We start from the raw sequence: 25,644 nt of genomic DNA on the forward strand, positions 1-25,644 counted from the left end.
TAACTAGCCTTTAGCATATATCTTGCTGTCTGCAAAAGACAGTAATTTAAACGTACCATATAACTCCCATAAGTGCATACTATTCGACACAACTGCAAAAGCATCGTTTTAACCTTTATAAACGAACGTTAACGTTACTCTGTCAACAGTCTATTGTCTAAATTACCGCGCTAACAGAGCTAACGTTACGTAAACAGAGCACCCGGTTGCAGACGTCAATAATGTAATAGAATATCAAACTCCGCTTCAGCTCCGCTACAAGTTTATAAACTGCCTTTGGAACCCAATTAAGGTACAAAAATCTATTTAACAAAAATAGTGATGCAAAGAAGTATTTTTTTCGCTCAGCCGAGCCTTCTGTCTGTTGCTGTGGAGAAGCTTGCTCCTGACACCTTTTATCTGCGCCCCGCCCTCCGACTACTGAGCGTCTCTTTCTCTCTCTCTCTCTCTCTCTCTCTCTCTCTCTCTCTCTCTTTCCCACTCACTTACGCGGGCATGCACTGTGGTCTCATGAGGAAACGCTGTTTTTTGATAGTGTTTTTCTTGCTCCCGAATACAAATAATTTTTCAAGTATTTATTCGAATCAAGTATTCGTAAAAACACGCTATTCGTGCCTTTTCAAATACCGTATTCGGGTTCGGCTCCACCCTATATATATATATATATATATATATATATATATACACACACACACACAGTTGAAATCAGAATTATAAGCCCCCCTGTTTTTATTTTTCCCAATTTCTTTTTAACTGGAAAATATTTTTTCAACACATTTCTAATCATAATAGTTATAATAACTAATTTCTAATCACTGATTTATTTTATCTTTGCTATGATGACAGTAAATAATATTTGACTACATGTTTTCAAGACACTTCTATATAGATTAAAGTGACAAAAAAGTGGCTTAACTATGGTTAATTAGGTTAACCTGGCAGGTTAGGGTAAGTTATTGTGTAACGATGGTTTGTTCTCTAGACTGTCGGAAAAAATATAAAAAAAAAAAAAATATATATATATATATATATATATATATATATATATATATATATATATATATGTATATATATATATATATATATATATATATATATATATACAGACACTACAGATCTAAAGTTTAAAAGATGCTTGCTCAGCTGTTTAACTGTCAGCTTATGATTTGAATCCAAGGCGGAAGAAAGTAGTTCCTTCATACAAACCTGCTACGAGTGTGATATTGCGTTTATACAACAGTTTGACGACATAATTGTGTATATAAAAACAAAATCAAACATGCAGAGTCTCAAAAACCATTTTGTGTGAGAAACTACTTTCTTCCGCATTGGATTCAAATCATAAGCTGACAGTTAAACTGTCTATATATACTTTTGGAGAAGATAATGCAATGTAGATCATGTAAATTCAAATAGAACGTTATATTACACTTATATCATTTCAAATAATGGTATGAAATGTACTATACTAATTTACTATTACGTCAACTCCAGTTAATTTTTATTTTATTTTATTTGCTTGTTTATTTTACAGGGACAATACACTTGACATTGTTATACAAAGATAACCGATGTTGTGTACATAGGGCATATAGCATAAAGCTAATTTTCAGCCCTCGTCCCTGGTTAGGCTTTACATTATAAAAAAATTAAAAATAAATAATAATAATAATAATAAAGAAAACCGGCAAGAATAAAACACAATACAGCAAACATGTACAATATTTACAGAGCCATAAACATAAGATGCAAGTCCATATGGATAAAGAGAAATGTAAATGGGACCAACCTGAAAGAGTAATGCTTAATGTTCACATTGCTGTAAAGATTTCAACCATTCTTTCAGCTTTACAGAAAAACTGGGAGTTCTGATTGTAACTTTAAATGAACAAGTTTAACAAGTAGGCAGCTATGTGGCTTATTGCAAATTTAAAGCATTTGGCACAAGTTTATTATTGGCTGTTTTGTCAAGCAAGATCTGGCAACACAAATGAGTGAATATGTATCTCATCCCCTGTGATTTCTCACACTTCTTGCTCTTTCTGAGTGTTTAGTTGTTGATTGCAGTTGTCACACCTATAAATTACTACACTGTGTGTGTTCAAAACACAATTAAGAAATTATGGTGAATAAAAACAAGCCCATAACAAACCTCAACCAAAATCTCATTCATAGGTAACAACAGTATAGGCTATTTGTACCTGCCAATTTCATCTTTCAATTTTTATGTAACTCATTAGAGTTGCCGGATTTTGCTAGTAAAAAAATACACCTAGAATATACCCTCTTTATCTGACAAATCAGCTATAAACCAAAATAACACAACATACACTTCATTTTTTTATGAACTCCATAAACTGGATGCATTACTTCCAATACTGTTTAATATGCATTGTCTATTATAAGTAGATATGGCAACACCTGCTACAAAGCAACTTCCAATCATAAGTGAAACATGATGGCTCGGTCAGTGGTGCAGAGTATGGAGGGAAAAAAATAAACAATGCATAATCGTAATACTGCATTAAAAATGGACCAGAAAAGTGCTTACAGTCAAAGCTCATTGCTGAACTTACATATTTTAAAAAGCCTTCATTAGTATTGACTTTTTTGGTCTACTGTGCTTTTAAAAAATGTTGTTTCTTTCTTTTCATTTTTTTTTTTTTTTTTTTTTTTTTTTACTTTTGATTGACATTGATTGTTTTCATCCACAAAGCTTTTTATTATGTTACAGAGAAGAGGCATGACACGTAATGTCAGCCGGTGCTGAGCAGATGTTTTGGGGTTAATGGTGAGTGACAAAAAAACATTAACCAGTCCATTAACATGTTATATAAACATATGCCAAAAATTTTATTTATTAAGAATTATTTTATGTATTAAATTATAAAGTAAGTATAAATAAATTATAAGTAAGCATAAATAAATAAATAAATGCTAAAAAATAATAATAATAAAAATAAATAAATAAATAAAATATATAATAAATAAATAAAATACATAATAAATAAATAAATAAATAATAAATAACTATTATATTATTAAAATGCAATGCATGTAAATAATTCATAACTCACAAATAAATAAACCGAAAAGTCAAATAAATAAAATGTTGTGTGTTAAATTGGGTTTGCAAACAAAAAATAAAGATGTATACTTTTTTTTGAGTATCTACTTTTGATTGACATTGATTGTTTTAACCAACAAAACTTTTTTTTTTTTTTTTTTATGTTACAGAGAAGAGGCCCAACATGTGATGTCAGCTGGAACTGAGGAGATGTTTTGGGGTTAAATCATAAATTTGTATTAACTTATGCATCTAATGGTGAGTGAGAACAACAATTAACATGTTATAAAAACATATGCCAAAAAGTACTTATTTTAAGTCTTAACTCATAAATTAAAATAAACATAACTAAATAATAAATAAATAAAAATTATTAAAAATAGTAGTAAAAAAATCATTAAATAAATAAATAAGTATTAGCTAATTTAAGTAATATCTGACAATGCAGGTAAATAATTCAGAATTCATAAATAAATAAACCGAAAAAGTAAAATAAAGAAAATGTTGTTTGTTGAATTGGGTTTACAGACAAAAAAGCATGTAGATATTTTCTGAGTGAGGTCAGGATTTTGAAATGTTATGAGGCCTGTTATCAGCTTTAATGGATAGTCATCAAAGTCAGCGTTTTAGTCACATCTTTCAAGAGCATCAGTCCTCCACGTCTTATTTAAAATGTCTGGTATCAAATACCCTGTCTGGCAGCCTAAACCCAGATGAAACCAGAGTCCGACAGATGTCTTCCCTCTTCCACCACAGCTGCCATGCTTTAGTACGTGCCCTTCATGTCCTGAATTTTTCTATTTGTCACTCCTGTCCAAATGTCAGAGCATCATGCTGACTATCAGGAATGGTCTTTTCTTCTTGCAGCTTTTAATGACTTCATGGGCAGCACTGAGAGGAGCCTTTTAGGTAAAGCATGCTGTAAAGCAATCTTATCAGGACTTTGGGCTGCCAATTCATTATTTCAATGCTTTTTTTTTTTAAAGAACTGCTGTACCTGTTTTGCTGTGTGTAAGGGCTCATTGCCTGCATCTTTGATGATTGGGTGAGCATCCAAGTTCATTCTGTCATGTAGATCTATTAGAGGATCAACTTATGTTGCAGAACACTGTAAAAAATTGTTGGCTCAACATCCATTACTTAATGTTGATTAAACAACAACAACAAAATCAACAAAACATTTTACAGCCGTTTTAGGTTTACTTAAAATATATTGGTTTGTTAAAGTAAAAAATGTTAGTTAAAATGATCATAAATATATGCATGAAGAAAATACAAAAAAAAAAAAAAACAACAACAACTAATATTGCAGTTATAGGATGAAATTAAGTAAACCTAACTGTTTTTGTTTAGTCTTCATTACTGTCAGCTTCCATTGATTTCATTAGTATCTGCATTTCCTACTATGGAAGTCAATATAGGTTTCCAACATTCTTTCTTTCTTTCTTTCTTTCTTTCTTTCTTTCTTTCTTTCTTTCTTTCTTTCTTTCTTTCTTTCTTTCTTTCTTTCTTTCTTTCTTTCTTTCTTTATTTATTTATTTATTTTAGTATTTTAGTACTTTTAAATTTTTATGATTTTTTAAAATATTTGTATTATTTATTTATTTATTTGTATTATTTATATTTATATATTTATTTATTATTTTTATTTTTTATGTTTTTAATTGTATTTATTTGTTTATTTATTTATTTACTTTATTATTTTATTATTTTTTTACTTTAAAATTTTTATTATTTGTTATTATTTATTTATTTTTTGTAATTTATTTATTTATGTTTTTATTTATTTTTTATTTATTTATTATTTATTTACTTTTTGTGCAAAACAACAACAACAACAAAACACTTCAAACTGGTTTGAAACAAGTAAAGGATTAGTAAATGGTGACAGAATATGCATTTTTGGTTAAAGTATCACTTTAACATTTCTTTATTTTTTGAGTTTTCAGAATAAGTTGCATACACATTGAGTAAAACATGACCATTATACAGTATTTAAGGGACAAAAAAAATGCATTGTGGTCTAATTAAAAACATTAATACCGCAGTGTGCACAGTTAAGCATGAAGAGTAGACTATGCCAATACAGGTCAAAGGGATTTCCCACAGCTTTTTAAAATGACTCAGATTTACCTTTTAATATATGTCCAATCTAACGACGCAGTGGCACAGTAGGTAGTGCTGTTGTCTCATAGCAAGAAGGTTGCTGGTTTTAGCCTCGGCTGCGTCAGCTGGCATTACTGTGTGGAGTTTGCATGTTCTCCCCGTGTTGGCGTGGGTTTCCTCCAGGTGCTCCGGTTTCCCCCACAGTCCAAAAACATGTGGGACAAAAGAATTGGGTAAGCTAAAATTGACCGTAGTGTATGTGTGTGAATGAGAGTGTGTGAGTGTTTCCTAGTGATGGGTTGCGGCTTGACGATCATCCGCTGCAAAAATATGTGCTGGATAGGTTGGTGGTTTATTCCACTGTTGCAATCCCAGATTGATAAAGGGACTAAGAAAGGAAATTAATAAATTAATATACGTCCAATCTTTTCCAATTATGGTTCCTTTATGATGCATTTGGGACATTGAGGTAAAACAGTGTTGTTTATTTTACTATATTTATATGGGAATATTTATGCTCTATTCATTTATTCATTTTCTTTTTGGCTTAGTCCCTTTATTAATACGGGGTCACCACAGCGGAATGAACCGCCAACTTATCCAGCACATTTTTATGCAGCGGATGCATCCCACACACACTCATTCACACTCATACACTCATACACAAATTTAGCCTGCCCAATTCACCTGTACTGCATGTCTTTGGACTGTGAGGGAAACCGGAGCATCCGGAGGAAACCCATGCAAACGCAGGGAGAACATGCAAACTCCACACAGAAACACCAACTGACCCAGCTGAGGCTCAAACCACCTTCTTACTGTGAGGCGACAGCACTACTGCACCACTGCGTTGCCATATACGCTCTATGTACAATATTAAATTGCTAATAGCTTTTTACTAACATTTAAAGCTTTGTAGTAACACTTGACTTATAATGAATTGCTTGATCCTTTCTACAAAAGTAAAAGGCACTTTTTCACCAGAAATGGACAAAAGTTAATTTTTAGCATGCTGTCACTTTTAAATTTGAATTTGGACATCAGCTTTGAAATTTACAAGGGAAAAGTCTTGCTGTTGAGGATATATTGGTATTTTTCTCCTCTCTGTCAGTCTAGTGATGGTGGAGCTGCATTGTGCTGTTTTGCGCTCTCTCTTGTGGTCAGCTAATGAGATCTGCAGGCTAAAGGGACTATAGACTGAAATTGCATTTTTCCAGCAGTGATATACTGGCTGTCACAACAATCAGCAATGGTCACTCATGTTAGCACATGTATTCTTCAATATTGTTTTACAGGCAACCAAGAGTAGCAAATCAACAATATAAACTCTAAAAAATACTGGTTGCCTGACACTTTTAAGTTGACTGGTAACACTTTAAAGTACCAATTCTCACGATTTACCAGTGCCTAATTACCTGTCTATTTTTTAACATATATGCTGTATATTAGTACTAATAAAGTACATTTTCATTTATTCATTCATTTTCTTTTTGGCTTAGTCCCTTAATTAATCAGGGGTCCCCGCAGAGGAATGAACCACCAACTTATCCCTCATATGTTTTTATGCAGCGGATACCCTTCCAGCCGCAACCTATCACTGGGAAACACCCATACAATCCCAGTCACACCCGTACACTACAGACAATTCAGCCAATCCAATTCACATATGGCGCATGTCTTTGGACTGTAGGGGAAACCGGATCGCCTGGAGGAAACCCACACCAACACAACGAGAACATGCAAACTTCACACAGAAATGCCAACTGACCCAGCCGAGGCTTGAACCAGAGACATTCTTGCTGTGAGGCGACAGCGATACCCACTGCACCACCACGCCACCCTTAAGTACATTTACTTCATGATTTTTTCTTTATTTAATCCTATCTTAACCCAACTACTAACCTAATAACTCAACACAATCTCACAGCAATTCGTAACTTTTTCATTTAGCGGCTAATTCATATAATCTAATTCGTATAATTTAGTACGATTTGCTTATCCCCCAATGACGGGGGTTAGGGGTGGGGTTAGGTGCCACGCCTCCTTTTTAAAATCGTACCATTTCGTACGACTGAACTCGTACGAATTTGTACGAATTAGCCACTAAACTGCCAAAATGTAAAATACTTACGTTTTCTCGTGAGATCAGGCTGAATAACTTTAATAAAAACTGCAAAAAAATGAGTTTATTGAGCTAAAAGTATATAAACCAGAATTGCATCTTAAAATAAAATCTGATATAATTATGATTTTACTAAATATAATTTTAACTTAAATGACATTAAACTGATGTGAAACAGCTTAAATAACTAAAATAAATAAATAAAAGGAAGTTACAGACATGATTGACTTAAGTTAGAACTACCATACAACCATATGTTGTAATTATGTTGTGATCAAACCACTTTTCTTTTGAATATTTGTTTTATTTGGTTTATTTATGTGTTTTGAAAAAGCAATTTTACCTGTAGGTGAAAAAAAAAAAACAGTTGAACTGTGAAAGTGGATGTAAAATTATACAAATATTCTGAAACTCAAAATTGAAAATAAATAAGTTCCATTTGAATATATTTTAAAAAGTGGTTTGCTTTGTGTGATTCAACATGTAACCATGATGATTTTCAGCATCATCACTCTAGTCTTCATATAGTTTATCATTTATTAGTTAATTATTTATATTTACTATTGGAAGTCATGCTGCTTTATATTATTGTCCGATTCAAGATTTTTTTATTTAAAAAAAAAAAGATGACTCCCAGTGTTAGATTGTAGCAAGAAGGGCATCCATCGGTAAAACATTTGCCAGAGAAATTGGTGGTTCCTTTCACTGTGGTCAACCCTGATCAAAGCACAGAATAAGCCTAAAAAAGTAAGTATGCAAGTAATTTATTATTTTATCACTATAATGGATCCCATTTTTAATTTTAGTTAAAGTGGACCTATTCAGCCCCTTATTGCAAGATGTAAAATAAGTATGTCTCTTAGTAAGTATGCTAAGTTTTAGCTGAAATACCACTAAAATAATGGTTTATAACCCTTTGAAACTGACTCTTTTAGGCTTTGATCCAAATTGTGTCATTTTGGTGAATGTCGCTTTAAATTCAAATTTAATTTGGGCTTTTTTCAAAAGAGGGCGGAGTTACAAACGCCTATGCATCAGCATAGCAGCAGATTCAAAACAGGAATGTTACCTCTGTGGAAAACTCAAAATGGCAAAAGAAGCGTCTCAGAAGACATTTATATGCTCCACATTTGTATTCTGCCTAATCGCTTACATTGATTACAGTATTGTTTGCAGGTACAATATGAAAACTAATGACAGATGGCTGCTTCTTACTCAGGGTTGTTTATGCTAATGAGGGAGAGATTGTCACTAATGGGCAGGACTTTTCTCTCTTTGATGACTCATACAAAGGGAGAATGTCAGTCAAAGGGTTTCTACAGGCTGTTTTAATCAAGTGTGATTATAAAAAAAATGAGTGAATACATTTAGCATTAGAGGCTAGCTATTTTCACACACTGCTGCCACACAACTGTATTTAAACCTCTTATAAAAGTGATATTTGCATAATAGGTACCCTTTGAAAGACCTGTCACATTCATATTGATACATATGTTAATCTAAACTGTAGACAATGTTACATTTAATGTTTTTCCTCAACATTTCCTCTACCCTTAGTCCTTCTTCCAGATGTTACCTTTGGAACAAGAGGCCTTACTTATTGTAACAGTATATTTTCAGCGATACTCACCGACATCACCAACCTCCAGAGCCGTACGATGTAGCTATTGGGAAATGTGGCTGGAAATCTTAGACTTGAACACATTCTGATGGCAAATATTTATGAATGACAGATCGCTAGGCTATACGGTTGCAGAAAATCTTTACGGAAAGGAACATGAGCCCGGGACAGGATCATAGGCCCTGCGGAGGCTGAAGAAACTCAACCACAGATATAGACACACCGACAACCTCCAAGATTAATGTGTTTCCTGCTTTCATAGCTCACAGATAAGAGCGCCACAGTCTGCTAGTGCTTGTCATTTTTATGGAATATGATATAATAATGTGCTGCATTATCATATGGAAGAAAATAGCACAAGATGATGCATGAAACTCAGTCGCAAGAAGCTGGTTTCAGGTTGGTTTGGTGTCTTGTAATGCGTTTCCCAAAAACATTGTTAGCAAACTAAGGTCGCAATCTAGGGATTCAGTGTTTCCCAAATCCAACGTTCCAGCAAGTATTCACAAACAGTAACACAAACTTGAGTGAAATACATAGAAAAAAAAAAACAATTTTTGTTGTGTTCAAACTACTTGTTTAAAACAAGTAAAACAACTCAATTTTTAAATTCATACTGTTTAAATACATACACTCTCAGAAATAAAGGTACAGGAGTTGTCACTGGGGCAGTATCTTTTCAAAAGATATATATTTGTACCTGAAGGCTTCATAATGGTACCTAAAGGTACTTTTTAGATAAATTTGGGTATTAATATGTACATTTCAGGTGCCACTGTGAACTCTTTTAGTAAAAACATGTACCTTTTGAAAAGGTACTGCCACAGTGACTGCTCCTATACCTTAATTTCTGAGAGTGTGCTCAAAGAGCTTAGAATGACCAAGAGGCGACACTCTAGTGTAATTTCGGAAACAGCCACTAGAGCCACTAGGCCATTTTGGAATGAAAACTCCATTAAAACAGCAGCATATCTGGTTAATAAACTATTAAAAGTGCTGATGATTGTGATAGTAAGTGTTGTATTGTCGTCTTTCAGGTTGTATCTCAACTTTATTGAAATTTACTTAAATTTGTAAAATCTAGTGGAATTCCTACCATAAAAATATATGTCCGAAGGCTGGTCACCGGCAGCCAATGAGCTTGCTCCGTATCAGTTTAAATGCTCCACGTCATTCTCTGCCATAAAGCTGCAGCGCCCCTCCTCCACCCCAGCTCCACTTGTGTTTAGATCTGCTTCACAGGGTTACATATATATTATGTTTGCAACAGCAGCGTGTTATATTCTTAGACAGCTGTGTATATACTGGCAATAGCTTATCTCAATACTTGCTTTGCCATATTAATCAAAGCAGCAGCAGCAGCTTATGCCTAGTTCAGACTGCGTGATTTTAGCCACGATTTTGGCTCGCCGGCAGGTTTTGAGAAATCGCAGACAAATGCCTGAAATCACAGGCAAATCGCTGCTCGTGCACGTGAGTGACAATCACACAGTATGAACGATCAAAGACGCGATCTGAGAGAACTGTGAGTTGTCGGCAATTCTCCCTATAGTAAAGTCATGCAATGTGAATGTCCATGTCGCCGAACCATCTTGCAGTGTAAACAAAGCAGCGACGAAACGCTAGCCCAGATAGTCATGCAGTGTGAAAACATCTGTGACACGACTAGTTTGAAAATCATGCAGTCTGAACTCGGCATTAGCAGATGCATACAGCCAAGACCAAAAACATCAACATTGCCATAAACATATTCATTGCCTACTAAATCCAGACAGTGTTTATTTTTTACAGTGAAATTGACTTTTGCTATTCGTTCAAGTTACAGTAGCTACTTAAAAGGAGTTGAAACAACACAAGTATTTGGGGGGATAACTTAGTGTTTTGTGTTCAATTGACTTAAATTTTGGAAAAAAGGATTGAGATAACTTAAATAATTTGTGCTGGGACAGCTGGAAGGAATTGTGTGGAACCCAGCATTGTTTACATTGTTTGCAACTTCAATGATGTATTTATTAATCAGTTACTTTTTTTTTTAAGTAACCTACCCACAAGACTAGTGAATATGCTTCCTACAGTGTCATTATGCTTACTGTAGGATGACTTAAATCAACCAAATGGCCCAAATAATCTAAATGCACTACAGAATGTTACATTTGCAGTATTCTACAAATTGCATGTAAACACATCAGCCTTTCAGAGTATAATACTCACGATTCTTGAGTTCTTTTTAAAGAGCTACTTTTTTCTCGTACTTTGAGTAATAAACAACAGATACTTTTACTCTACTTGCACAACATTTTTGAACATGGTACTTTTACTTGAGTATGCTTTTTTAGTACTTTTTCCACTGCTGGTTATATTTACAGCAATAATCAGATATTGTTTTGATCTCAAACTTGAATATATTGGCAGTTTCTTTAACAGTGAGTTGTGTCCTTGTTTGGGAAATGCACCCCTGCTTTGGACAGAAGAGCTGGACGTGCTGCTGTTTGGAATGTGTGTGTGTGTGTGTGTGTGTGTGTGTGTGGATGTCGGTGTGTTTGCGCAGGGAGTGTTTGATGAGGCTTTATCACAGTCCCATATGGCTGTTTAGGACAGCGCTGTTGATCCCTCTGAAAAAACAACAGGGTTTAAGTATGGAAGAGGTTTTCAAACAAGCAGCCAAAAATATTTGTTTTATTTGGCTGATTTAGGTTTTTTGTAAATGCTATTTTACCTGGAGAAAAAGGAAAAATTTCAAAAATGGTGTTTAAAACCTCAGCAAAAAAAAAAAAAAAAACTGAGACTGTGAATTAATATTTCATAATTTATATCTGCTCAATGCTGATTTACATGTTAAAATTTATTTTTGTGATTGTAATGTTGTGGTTTTTTCATTGCTACAGTATTTTTTTTTTAAACGTTAGTTAATATTTAATAACTAATTTAAATGTATTTGTACCTAACAATGTCAAGTTTTTTTGTGTGTGCAACAATATGTTATTTTAGTATAGAGTGATCATTGTAGGATTTAATAATATTTTACATTCAGATTTTTTAAATCATATTCGTTCATTAAATATGCCTGTTTATTTATTTTTTTCTTCTCTCTCTGTTTTTTGCGTTAGATGTCTTATTTCTAACCCATATGACAAATAGCTATACCATACTGTATTGAGTTTGCTTTTTTCATATGTTATGACCTCAAAGGTGGTCAGTCAAGGGGCAGGAGAGTAACATTAGTTTTGGATGAAACACATAAGCAAACACGCAATTTTAATGAGTGAGGGACTAAATACCACAAATAACAATATAATAATATAATAATGCAATTAAGTCAGTTTTATTAACAAAAAATAGTGATAAAAATTGCAAAAATATGTGTACGTACAATACGGGTCAAAAGTTTGGGAACAGTAAGATTTTTAATTGTTTTAAAATAAGCTTTTCCTCCTCACCGAGGCTGCATTTATTTCATTAAAAAATACAGTGCAGATTGTAAAATTGTGAAATTTTATTGCACTATAAAATAACTGTTCAAAAGTAGTTTAGAATTTAATTAAATCATTTATTCCAGTGATTTTAAAGATTAATTTTCAGCTTTATTATTCCAGTCTTCAGAGTCACATGATCATTCAATCACTCTAATATACAATTATTATTATTAATATTAATATTATTAATGGTAATAGTAATAAAAGCAATAATGACTGGAGAAACAATTTCTTTTGAAACTACATACAAAAGGAAAGCTGTTCTTTAAAATTTTATTAAATATTAAAAAAAAGAAAAAAAAAGATATATATTTATGTACAGTTGAAGCCAGAATTATTAGCCCCCTTTGATTTTTTTTCTTTTTTTAAATATTTCCCAAATTATGTTTACCAGACCAAGGAAATTTTCACAGTATGTCTGATATTTTTTTTTTTCTTCTGGAGAAAGTCTTATCTGTTTTATTTCGGCTAGAGTAAAAGCAGTAAAAAAAAAAAAAAAGGTCAATATTAGTAGCCCGTTTAAGCTATATATATTTTTCTCGGTTATCTACAGAACAAACCATCATTATACAATAAGTTGCCTAATTACCCTAACCTGCCTAGTTAAACTAATTAACCTAGTTAAGCCTTTAAATGTCACTTTAAGCTGTATAGAAGTGTCTTGAAAAACATCTAGTCAAATATTATTTACTGTCATCATGGCAAAGATAAAAGAAATCAGTTATTAGAAATTAGTTATTAAAACTATTATGTTTATAAATGTGTTAAAAAAATATATATTTTTTTTCCGTTAAACAGTAATTGGGGGGAAAAATAAACAGGGGGGCTAATAACTCAGACTTCAACATAATATCCAAAACAATAGAAATAAATTAAACATAACAACCATTTCTATTTGGCCAAATTTTTACCAAAATATTTCTTTACTATGAAAGGCACTATAATACAAGAAAAGTCAAAACATACAGCCAGTGGAGCTCGCTCCTAACCTAGTGTGTCTAACAAAAGTAATATTCAAAGCCTATGTGTGCACAGTGCATGTCGCTCGACATTCTTACCTGTCCCACTCTCAGAGGAGCATAAAACTGACAGTGGACAAATGAAAAATAGACAACAATCGCGGACATACTAAAATGTAACACACTGACTGAATGCATGGAAAATCACAAAACACAATACAGAAACTCAAAGTGTCCTGGGCCTTGCATGTAGTGTCCTGTCACCACTTTTATGCCACAATGGCATAAAATCTACACTTTTTGAATTTAAAATGATTTTATAACCAACAATGTGAAAACTTTTATGAACTTGTAACTTTATTTGAATTTATATCTGTATTTTTTCTTCTCTAACTTATTTTTCATAATAGTGAAATCTAAAAATTCACAATAGACATTAATTATAATTTTTGACAATAATTATTAATTATTTGAAAATATCATTTATTCATTTTCTTGTCGGCTTAGTCCCTTTATTAATCTGGGGTCGCCACAACAGAATGAACTGCCAACTTATCCAGCACGTTTTTATGCTGCAGATGCCCTTCCAGCCGCAACCCATCTCTGGGAAACATCCACAAACACTCATTCACACACACACTTATACACTACGGACAATTTAGCCTACCCAATTCACCTGTACCGCATGTCTTTAGACTGTGGGGGACACCGGAGCACCCGGAGGAAACCCACGCAAATGCAGGGAGAACATGCAAACTCCACACAGAAACATCAACTAAGCCGAGAATAGAACCAGCAACCCCGCAACCTTCTTGCTATGAGGCAACAGCACTACTGCCTTGCCCTATTTGAAAATATGTATATTATTATATGTTTTTAATATGTACATTATAGATATTTATATAAAAAATATATATAAGCTAAAAGTTTTTTGTTTTTTGTTTTTTTCTCTCACACAACTATTTTTTGCCATGGAAGTTTCATTACAAAATAACTTCTTTCAAAATGCTTTTGTAGTTAAGTCCAAAAGTGTTGGAGGTTCAATATATTCCAGTTACCTCATACAAGTTTAACGAGGATTGTTTCTTGGAAATTTGCAAATCGCCAGCACTTCTCGGCTCTAGCGTGATCCTCGGGTCACCTCAAGAACAGCCGCAAATGCCATCAGATAAAAAACAGGAAAGACGGCTCTCAGTTCCTATACCCCAGACACTTTTTGCCTCCCTCAACAGAAATCAATACCTAGCCTTGGGTAAACTCTTCAATGCTCGAGCCTTTGCTTGTTGACTCTGAAGCCACAGCGACGGTTTCAATGTGGCCCCTGTACAGCGCTGGATGTCGATACAATTCCTTTCCACTCTTCCAGCACGCCAGTTCCCATCGGAGACATGCTTCTGAATTCCGATTGCTTTCTGTCCCTTCAGTCGCACATTTTAGCCCCTTTTCTGCTGTCCTGTTCCACACTTCCTGCTCTTAGGCTGCGAACGAGTCGTCATTTCTGTGACAGCCTTTACAATGTGTCCTGAAGAATATGGTTCAGCTTTAATTTTTCATCCGTCATGCTCCTGGGATTCTGGCTTCGGCTTGTTGTGGTCTCTCTGCTTTTGTGGTTCTCTACTTTTTCTGTTACATCCGTTTGAAATCAAAATGAACAATGTTTACTTTGCTATCGCACATTGTCATTCTTGAGGTGTTAATATAACAATTAATTCTGTTGAAGTTCATTCACTGAAAAACTCACTGTGTTGGTAATCTTCAATCAAACGCTGACCATTTGCTTCCGTGTTTGGACTGCCACTATATATATGCACAATTGATGCTCACAATATATTGATGGATAAACATTTGCCATTTAGTCTGGGACTAGCCTTAAGCCTCGTCAGTGAAACTGGAGTAAAATGTAATTTCTATATGGAACTATTTGTGAGAAATCTACTGCTTAAATATATACAAATATAAAGACATTTTTATTGCTCATGATTTTTTGAAGAAATAAAAAAGCACAGAGGTTGAACAAGGATCTTAGTCTTCTGCTCAACCCAGGCTCATTCTGAAAATGTAGTCCCGTAGACGTTTCTAAAGAGACTGCTAAATAAGTCCCGGGTGGTACGTATTTTTGCAGTTTTTGTTTTCGTGAATCCGCGAGAGGCCGCTGTGTGCACTTTTTTTCGCATCTCAAACGCCTCTTGTGAGTGCCATTTGCGCCCACGCTGTTCTTGTGTGAACCCACCAGAGGCCGCTGTCGAACAAACGTCTGTCCAACTGCCTGAATGATTGCCTGGGCGACCGGCCAATGGGCTGACTCACCCTCCTCCTTCCCCGAACCCAACCAGTTTTACCGATTGACCCCAGCGCCCACCCGCTTACTTCCCTAAACCCAACCAACAATTTGCGAAAGCCGTACAGAAAAATGATATGAGGCAGTATGACGCCACTTCTTTTGGCGCTTACAGGCTGAGCGCTTACCTCCGTGTGGAGGGCTTTCCCACCGCAACCAGTTTGTCCAGTTAGCTCGTCATGTACGTTGGCGGACTTGAGACGCAGAGAGGAGCTGACCACGACGATGACGACGATCCGGGTTCGAGTCTGGGAAAGAGTGGTTTCTAGAAATCAGGCAAGACAAAAACAAAATCCAAAAAAATTAAGAGAACAAGTTCGTAACAGGGTGAGAATGTGGTAAGATCTGAAAATGTTGTAAAAATCAGATGAGGGCTTTTCTTTTTCTGTACACCTTTTGCAAATTGTTGGTTGGGTTTAGGGAAGTGGGCGGGTGGGCAGTAAAATTGGTGGGGTTCGGGGAAGGAGGAGGGTGAGCCAGCCCATTGGCCGGTCGCCCAGGCAATCATTTAGGCAGTTGGACAGACGGTCGTTAGACAGCGGCCTATGGTGGGTTCACACGAGAACAGCGTGGGTGCAAACGGGACTCACAAGAGGCGTTTGAGATGCGAAAAAGCGCACAGAGCAGCCTCTCCCGGATTCGCGGAAACAAAAACTGCAAAAATACGTACCTCCCGGGATGTATTTAGCGGTCTCCAGAAATGTCCACGGGGCTACGTTTTTAGAATGAGCCTTGGTTGCTTTTACTGTAAGTATTTTTCACAGTAGCATTTGTACATGCCATCAAATAGAACTGACAATACTTATTGTGTCATGTTGTTCTTTTATTGCGTATTGTTAATAGGAACAAACTAGTGCTTGACATCCAGTGCCCTTCTTTCCAATAACGTACTGCTTGTAAATGTAGAAAACCTCATTTAAAAGCAAGGGAGCAAAAAAGAAAGAGCGCAGGCAGCTTAAGGTAACTAAAGTCTCCTCTCTGAAGGTGCTAATTTTAGCATATGGCTCGGGGCTTGGTTCACACAGGGGGCTCTGGATTCTTAATTCAGGGAAAAGGGGCAGAAATGAATGATTTCGGAAATCTGTCATAAAGACATGGGAAGGAATGTTTAATTCACAGGAGCGTGGCCAGTTATGGTCAAATAACATGTCACTGACCCATTTTTTAAAAGCAATTTTACTGTTATTTACAGAAGGAGCTCTAAATAGACTCCTTGGTAACATGGAAACATGGGACAAGCAAGGAGAAAAGCACTTCAAAATCAAACAATGAAATAAATTGAGCTTGTTTCACTCAAATATTAATGTAAGTTCACTGTAATAAAGTTACAAGAACTCAGAATTACATTGGGTCCCACTTTATACTAAGTGGCCTTAACTAATATGTACTTATACAGGAATTAATAGTTTTCTAAAATGTACTTATTGTGAAAATGCATGTATTTACTTATGTTAAATACATGTATGTCATTACATCTGTAATTAACTTTTGTAATTACATTTGTAAATACACTGCTGACCATTCCCTACACCTTAACCCACCCTTAAACCTACCCATGCCACCAAACCTGTCCATAACCCAACCCCTATCCCAACTCAAAAGCACCACAAGTGTTCTCAAATACATTATAAACACAGTAAGTACATTGTATTTATTGTTTGATGTAAGTACATATTAGTTAAGGACACTTAATATAAAGTGGGACCTTACATTGTATTAAAGAGCCCCTAATTCTCATTATAAAAGTTCATATTTTATTTTGGGGGGGTCTCCAAATACAGGCTGATATGCAATCAAAGTCAAAAAAACACTTTCATTGTCTTATAATATGTTTTTTTTTTTTTTTTTTTACCTAATTATCCCTACGGCTCCCATAAGATTTGTACAGCGATTAATATGTTCCCAAAACCTTTGCATGAGGCTAATCTGCTGGGATTGGTCTGATGACCCAGCCTGTTAGGATTGGATGGGTGCGTTCAGCGTGAGATGGCAAGAAACGCCCACCATGGTCATGGAGTAGCACAGAGTATGTGTGAGAGCCCAATGCAGGAAGGCATTGAAGCAATGCAGTTAAACAGCAGTAAATACTTTATTTTACCATAACTAAATAACAACAACACACATTCAGTATTAATTCAGACAGTTGCAAAAGTTAAATTATTTTGAAAATTGTCCAAGGAACAGCTGTGTAGGAACAGCTGATGGTGGCAATAGCAATGACAAACAGTAGGAGATTACGAGCACAAAATGCATTTAATTCGCTAAAGAAAGAAGCTCGCGTCCCACTTTTTGGATGCTATATTGTATGTGAATAGCACGTACAGATTTCGCCTGAGAGATACACTACAAGCACTGTTCTATAATAGATGCGTGATTACAAGCCACTGCATGTAACAACACACAATTAAATACATAATTTGCAAACTACACAAAATAAGGCAAGACACTTTAATCTTTTTTTCTGTTGGCTTAATCAAACATATCAGCATGCACTGGAGCGATTTGAGTGTGATGCGGCTGGGATGACAATCAGCACCTCTAAGTCCGAGGCCATGGTGCTCTACCGGAAAAAGATGCTTTCCCATCTCCAGGTTGGAGGAAAGTCCTTACCCCCAGGTGGAGGAGTTCAAGTATTTTGGGGTTTTGTTCATGAGCGAGGGAAGAATCGAACGTGAGATTGACAGGCGGATTGGTGCAGCGGCAGCGGTAATGACTTTTTGCAAAAAAATCAATAAATAAATAAGACTTATTGCAAATTGTTGCAAAAAATTAAGTTGAACATTACCAAATTTAATTTGTTTAAATTCAGCTCATATAAATAATTTGCAAACACTTAATCCAATGAGTCGTATTTAACATTTTGATAAGTGATAATTAATGTAATGCAAAAATGAAATGTAAAGCTCTACTCACAGATTCAGTTAAGTCAAACTTAAATGTTCTAACTAATGGGACTCAATACAAGTACAGAAATCAGCTTTTTTAACATATTAGTAAATACAGTAATTCTTAAATGACACGTAACACAATAAGCTTTAGATAACCTGATTGGATTAAGGCAATAGGTTTGCACAAATAAATTAAGACTCAACACATTACTTTCTACAATGTAGAGAAGAAAAGGGATGCTTGGAAAAAGTCAGCTGCAGATATAGTACAGTAAGTGTATGATTTATGTGGTTTAAATCGAATGAGAACATGGTAGAAAGTGTTTGTCTTCTCTCCTAATGTTCTTGGTGTCTCATGAAGATGGAGTTTTGTTTGGTGCTGTTTTGAGCGTCTCTGTGGAGCTACAGGTCTTGGTTTAGGTAAGGCAGCACTGGTCGTCTGGGTTGTGTAAGTGAACACCTCAGCTTGCAGTTCATTCAGATGCATGTTTGATCAATGAAGTGGCTCTGTATGGACTGGAATCAAGTCTTTAGGCGTCACCACACTGTTCGTTGTAAAGTACTCCTCGTGTCTACTGGGACATGCAGGAGAGGGAGAGAGAGAGCGAGAGAGAGAGAGAAAGAGAGAGCGTGTGTGTGTGTGAGAGAGAGAGAGAGAGAGAGAGAGAGAGAAGGGAGCAAGGACAAAAAGAGTCGAAGGAGAAAGTTAGCATGTGCTTTACAGAACTGAATTGAGAATTTTACACTTTTCAAAAGTTTGAGGTCGGTGCATATCACCTTGATCATTATCAATATAATGTTTCTATGGAAAACATGATGTTTCAGGATTCTTCAATCAGTAGAATGGCCAGTGCATAGAACAAAAGATCCAATTTCGTAGATGGATGGATGGATAGAGGGAAAGAATGAACAAATTGAAAGACAAATAAAAAGAAAGAAAGAAAGAAAGAAAGAAAGAAAGAAAGAAAGTGGAAAAAGTAAATAAAAGGTAAATAAATTAAGAAGTAAAATAAAAAAGAATAAAAAGAAAAAAAAGAGTAAAAGATGAAAATTAAAAGTAAAGGAAAAAGTAAAAGAAATGAATAGAAAGTAAACAAAAAGTAAAATAAAGTAAATACATTTAAAAGAAAGAAAGAAAGAAAGAAAGAAAGAAGGAAAGAAAGAAAGAAAGAAAGAAAGAAAGAAAGAAAGAAAGAAAGAAAGAAAGAAAGAAAGAAAGAAAGAAAGAAAGAAAGAACAAGTAAATAACGGAACGGAAAAAGTAAATAAAGGTAAATAAATTAAAAAGTTAAATAAAAAAAGAATAAAAAGCAAAAAGATGTAAAAGATGAATGAATGAATGAATGAATGAATGAATGAATGAATGAATGAATGAATGAATGAATGAATGAATGAATGAATAAAAAAGACAGAAAGAAAAGGAAAAAAGAAAGTAAAAGAGAAAGAAAGAAAGAAAGAAAGAAAGAAAGAAAGAAAGAAAGAAAGAAAGAAAGAAAGAAAGAAAGAAAGAAAGAAAGAAAGAAAGAAAGAAAGAAAAAGAATGAATGAATAAATAAATGAATAAATGAAATAAAGTAAATGAGAAAGAAAGAAAGAAAGAAAGAAAGAAAGAAAGAATGAATGAATGAATGAATGAATGAATGAAAAGACAGAAAAAAGAAAAAAGTAAAAGAAAACAAGAAACAAATTAAAGCATAAAAGAAATAAAGAATAAAAAGAAAGAAAGAGTAAAAGCAAGTAAATGAAAGTAAATAAAAAGGTAAAAAAAAACTCTAAATCTAAAAACAAACCTGATACATTTTGTCAGTGAAAACCATATCCACTGCTTTGACATTACATGATCATTTAAATTGGTCAATTCTATAGACAAATCTAATTCATTGAAGAACCCCATTCAAGATCATGTGACTTTGTTGGAACCACTATAAAATTGGTCATGTTGGTGTGACACGCCTATTTACTGAAAAGTCACACAAATCAGACAAGCCATGGAAAAAAAATAGCAGTATAGTAAGTAAAAAGCACTAAACGAAGATAAATTGCTCACACATTATTATCATAATATTACGAGTTGCTTTTCTTAATTTTTACTGTCACACAACATTTTTACGGTACAGTAAAAAACAAAGTGAACTAAATGATAAAGTTAGTGACCCGTTATATCTTCACCAAAATCAGACTTCAAACTGCAAAACTATTTCTTAAAGGTGGTGTTTTAGCAAAAAGCACTTTGTACTGCCTATTTGTCAACTGCCAATAAATAAAATGCAATGGTAGTCATCAAACTGCAGGCCTTGTCTGGTGAAAGCTTCACAAAGCAATTTAAGAAAAAAGAAAAGCCCTCATCCCTTGGAGGTGAGCAGGATTTTCCATCCCTAATCTAGCCAATTTGTACTAAAACATCCCTGATAGTTTGTGTTGATTATGTCAATGAGGTTTTATTTGTCTTTTCTGCTATCGATAATCCTCCAAATGCCAACTCTCTGCTGTGCTGTTTCTCCTCACTAAAAACTAAAGAATCATTTGTTGTCTGTTTACTTGCCCCCCACTTTGCCCTTTGGATTATTTGTAAAAATCCAATGCCAAATCAATGGTACACTTGATCACGGGGGGTTTGTAATCTCTGTCAAAACACTCGAAGCTGTGATATATTAAGTTGCATTGAATAGTTGTGGTTGAAACCCTGTACACAGGTTCAAAATGTCATGAGTGAGGACTGGGCATGCAGCATTGATCCGTGCCCTAAAACTCTCCCATGACACAGCCGACCCAATCTGACATCACTTTCCAGCGCCTCGTCAAATATACTCAAATCTCCTGCCTGCCCAGTGATATCATGCAATTTTTTGAGCGCTATGTTGTCTGGATCTCAAAGAATGCCAAATGTGGAGTCTAAATATTGCATTGTTACATTGTTTTACTCTACGCTGTTCAATTTCCATAGAACTGTTTCTCAGTAATGGCTCCATAGCAACACAAAGATCTACAGTTGGACTCCCATGAATGCATGAGTTGTTTAAAAATGGGAAAAGCAATGTGAGGCTGTTTCTGGACAAATGCAAGTGTAAATTCGTAAAAAGACTCTTTAAAATTGGCAGACATTGCTAGCTAGACTCCATCTCTCTGGATCCTAAAGTTGGTGGTGGGTCTGTGTATGTTTCATTTATGTTGCTCTCTTGCACCCCAGTTCATCTAAGAAACATTGCAATCTTGTTCAACCCAGACAATGCGAATATGAAGCAACTCCTGCTCCAAAGTGATACACTTTTAATGTGTACTTTGGGGTTTCAACCTCTTGCTTGAGAAAGACATTTCTGTGTTGTGTCATCTTATTGTGTGAAAAAAGTAATTCGAGCTACTGCTCAATATTTATATAAAAGTCTAATTAATTAATTCATTCATTCATTCATTCATTCATTCATTCAGCTTAGTGCGAATGAACCGCCAACTTATTTAGCATATGTTTTACATAGCAGATGCCCTTTCAGCTGCAACCTACTGGGAAACATACACACTCATTCACACACATACACTATGGTTTATGGAATTCACCTGTACCGCATGTCTTTGGACTGTGGGGGAAACCGGAGCACCTGAAGGAAACCCATACCAACACAGGGAGAACATGCAAACTCCACACAGAAATACCAACTGGCCCAGCCGAGATTCGAACCAGTGACTTTCTTGCTGTGGGGTGACAGTGCTAACTACTGAGCCACCGTGTCAACTCGTCTTAGAACATACCTAGCATTTTAGTTAAGTATATTATCATTATTTTCTTTTTTCACAATGCATAATTCATACTTTTTTTACACACCTTCTCTTTAAAATAAGTCTAACAGGTGTATTAAACATCTGCTTTCATTACTCATTAACACTTTTTCATATTTCAATATTCAACAACAGTGTCAATAGTTACAGGTTTCCAACTTTCTTCAAAATATCTTCTTTTGTGTTTTCAGAGGAAAGAAACTCTAAAAGAACTCTGCAGATGATGAATAAATGATGACAGATTTTTACATTTTGGGTGAACTATCCCTTTAAGGTACAATTTTATTTTTATATTTGCTTCCTTTATTTTCCTTCTACTTATATTTCAGAGGTTGCCACAGCAGAATGAACCGTCAACTAATCCAGCATATGTTTTAGGTAGCGGATGCCCTTCTAGCTGCAATCCAGTACTGGGAAACACCCATAAACAGTCATTTACACACACACACTCAAACACAAAGGACAATTTAGCTTACCTAATTCTCCTATAGCGCATGTCTTTGGACTGTGAGGGAAATCGCACCATGCCACCATTTAAAATTACTTTAGAATAATTGCTAATATACAATTTTTTTTTGCAGTAGAAAGTGTGTATAATCCTTACACCGATGTAAAAAAAATGGGTTTTAGGAATGCGCAGTGGTATATTTTGAGTTTTGATATTATTGGGCTAGTTTTGATTGACCGTTAGGCTAGTTTTCATGCAAAAACCTAGCAACCCTACACTGTGAAAAAAAATCTGTAAATTGGTGGTTTTCTGTATTCGTGATTCAGGTTTTTATTTTATTTATTTATTCTTGCTTTTGAATTGCAATATGGGACCTTGATCTTTCTCCCAACAACTTTTAACCTTGAAAACCGGTCACACTAGAGTTTGTGCGTGCGAAATTCTGTAGTTTCGGTGCTGCAAAAAGGGGCAGGATTAAACAAGATGATTAGACATTAACATAAGCCAGCGATTGGTCCAAATTTTAAATGTCTGTGCAGAGAGGTCATGTTTTGATCTTTGATTGGTCTCATGCAATCATGTAATACGATTTCGCAGGTCAGAGTTCACCAAATTTGAATTTTCCAACGATGTGCGAAAACTTGTTGCACAAGCTTGCATTTTTGGTCTGACGCATTCATGTGCCTATGAATGGAAGTCTATGGGGAGAAAAGTGCAGCTTGACCCCATTTTAAGCTGAAGAAAAATTAGTAAATGAATAAATATTATATAGAGAAATAAGTCTAAATAAGTGCTAACCACTGAGCCACCATGTCGCCTATTTAAAAAAATCTAATTTTTTAAGTCTTAGAACATGCCATGCCTTAAGTGTATCATTGTTAGGCTAAGCAGTGGCACAGTAGGTAGTGTTGTCGCCTCACAGCAAGAAAGTCGCTGGTTCGAGCCTCAGGTCAGTTGGCATTTCTGTGTGGAGTTTGGATGTTCTCCCTGCTTTCACGTGGGTTTCCTCTGGGTGCTCCGGTTTCCCCCACAGTCCAAATACATGCGGTACAGGTGAATTGGGTAGGCTAAAATTGTCAGTAGTGTACGAGTGTTTGTGTGGATGTTTCCCAGAGATGGGTTGAGGCTGGAAGGACATCCACTGCGTAAAAACTAGCTGGATAAGTTGGCGGTTCATTCCGCTGTGGCGACCCTGGATTAATAAAGTGACTAAGCCGACAAGAAAATGAATGATATTATCGTTATTTTCTTCTGTCAAAATGCATAATTCATACTTTTTTACGCTCTTATTCTTTCAAATGAGTCTAACAGGTGTATCAAACATCTGATTTCAGCACTACTCATTAATACTTAATTTTTAGTGTTCAACAAATAGTGTCAATGGTTGCAGGTTTTCAACTTTCTTCAAATATCTTCTTCGTAACATTTTATTTTGAAGGGTCATCAGCCATCATTATACATTTGCAAATGCATTTGAGCATTTGAGGCATACTAGAAAGCTCCAGGCAGGTATGTTGTAGGAAGTTGGAGCTTAACTATGAAAGACACCGGTCCTTCAGGACCGAGTTTGGACACCCCTGCTTTAGATGGACAGGACTTTGTGTACACAGGACTTTGAACAAAATGCATAATGAAATCAAAGAGAAACAAAGGTTTATGAGTACCTTCTTGTGGAAGTAGAGGTGAATGACGTGGCAGAGAAGCTGACTTAAACTTGCTCAGAGAAACACTGTTGCTGTCAAACATTGTTTACTCCAGTCACTTTAATGGTGAAGGGTCCGATCGTGGTCGAATGGTTATTGATGGAAGGTTTGAAATCATTTGTATTTTGTATTATTTTCAAAATACAACATACATTATTTTATTTTAATACTTGTTGTGGCTGCTGTATTTTGTGGCTTGTTTTAATACATGTAAAATTGAGGAATTTGGTATTTTATTTTAAAAATACAATGTATTTTTGCCCATCCCTGATCTTTTCCAACTCAGATATTCTCCTTATTTTGGTAAGTCAATTTGCTTGCAGTTTTCTGAGCACATTCAACTGCCAACACAGAGAGAGAGAGAGAGAGAGAGAGAGAGAGAGAGAGAGAGAGAGAGAGAAACTTTTACTTTCTGCTTCATAGCAGTAATACTATAAGCTGGTTGTTTCCAGTATATTCTGTACCATACAGATTCCCAACGGAAGATGTGTCAGTTTTCACAGTTCTCAGAAAATATTCAGCAGCCGGCTGAATCTGTCTAGTACATCTGAAATCTTTCAGCAAAGAGTCAAGAGTTCTGACTTGAGCCAGATTAACTCCTGCTGTATTAAATCACTCAGGGGACAAAGTGAACACAGCTCAGTGGCTGCAGTCTAAGGATCTACACAGCATAATCACCCTGTTTCTCTAAATAAGCTTCATATTCAGACTTTCACACAAAAAAAAGCAAATCCACCATCCTTTAATTCATTATGCCAGTTATTTCTAGTCCTACAGACTGTATTTAGGTTTGATTTTTTTAAGTAGGGACATCATGTTATATAATACTACACTTTAATAATTTGCTTAACTCATATAAGCAATATTATCTTGTTCTAGATGTCAGTGCATAAGACAAAATCTTTATCTCTTTTAATCATTGGTAACACTTTAGAATTAGGTTGTATTTAATGTTAATGGATTTACTAGCATGAACAAACAATGAACAATACATTTATCACAGCATTTGTTCATGTTGGTTAATGGAAATACAGTTGTTTATTGTGGTTTCTTGTTAACTCATGGTGAACTGTTAACAAGCATGGATTTGGATGTTAATAATGCATTATTAAATACTGAACTATGATTATGGTGGCTTGAGAAAGCCA

At 35.0% G+C, this 25,644-nt stretch overlaps 1 protein-coding gene across 1 annotated transcript in view; it reads left to right on the top strand.

Annotated features, from left to right (window-relative positions):
* Positions 1–2,734: 2,734 nt before the first annotated feature.
* ntng1a (netrin g1a) overlaps positions 2,735–25,644 on the top strand; it is a 249,022-nt gene continuing 226,112 nt past the window's right edge. The window contains exons 1-2 of the mRNA XM_087309785.1: positions 2,735–2,791; positions 3,238–3,325. The gene's annotated coding sequence lies outside the window, so the exon portion shown is untranslated. The remainder of the gene's footprint in view (positions 2,792–3,237; positions 3,326–25,644) is intronic.

This window comes from Danio rerio, chromosome 24 (genome assembly GCF_052040795.2).
Source record: "Danio rerio strain M-AB ecotype USA chromosome 24, GRCz13ab, whole genome shotgun sequence".
Lineage (NCBI taxonomy): Eukaryota > Metazoa > Chordata > Actinopteri > Cypriniformes > Danionidae > Danio > Danio rerio.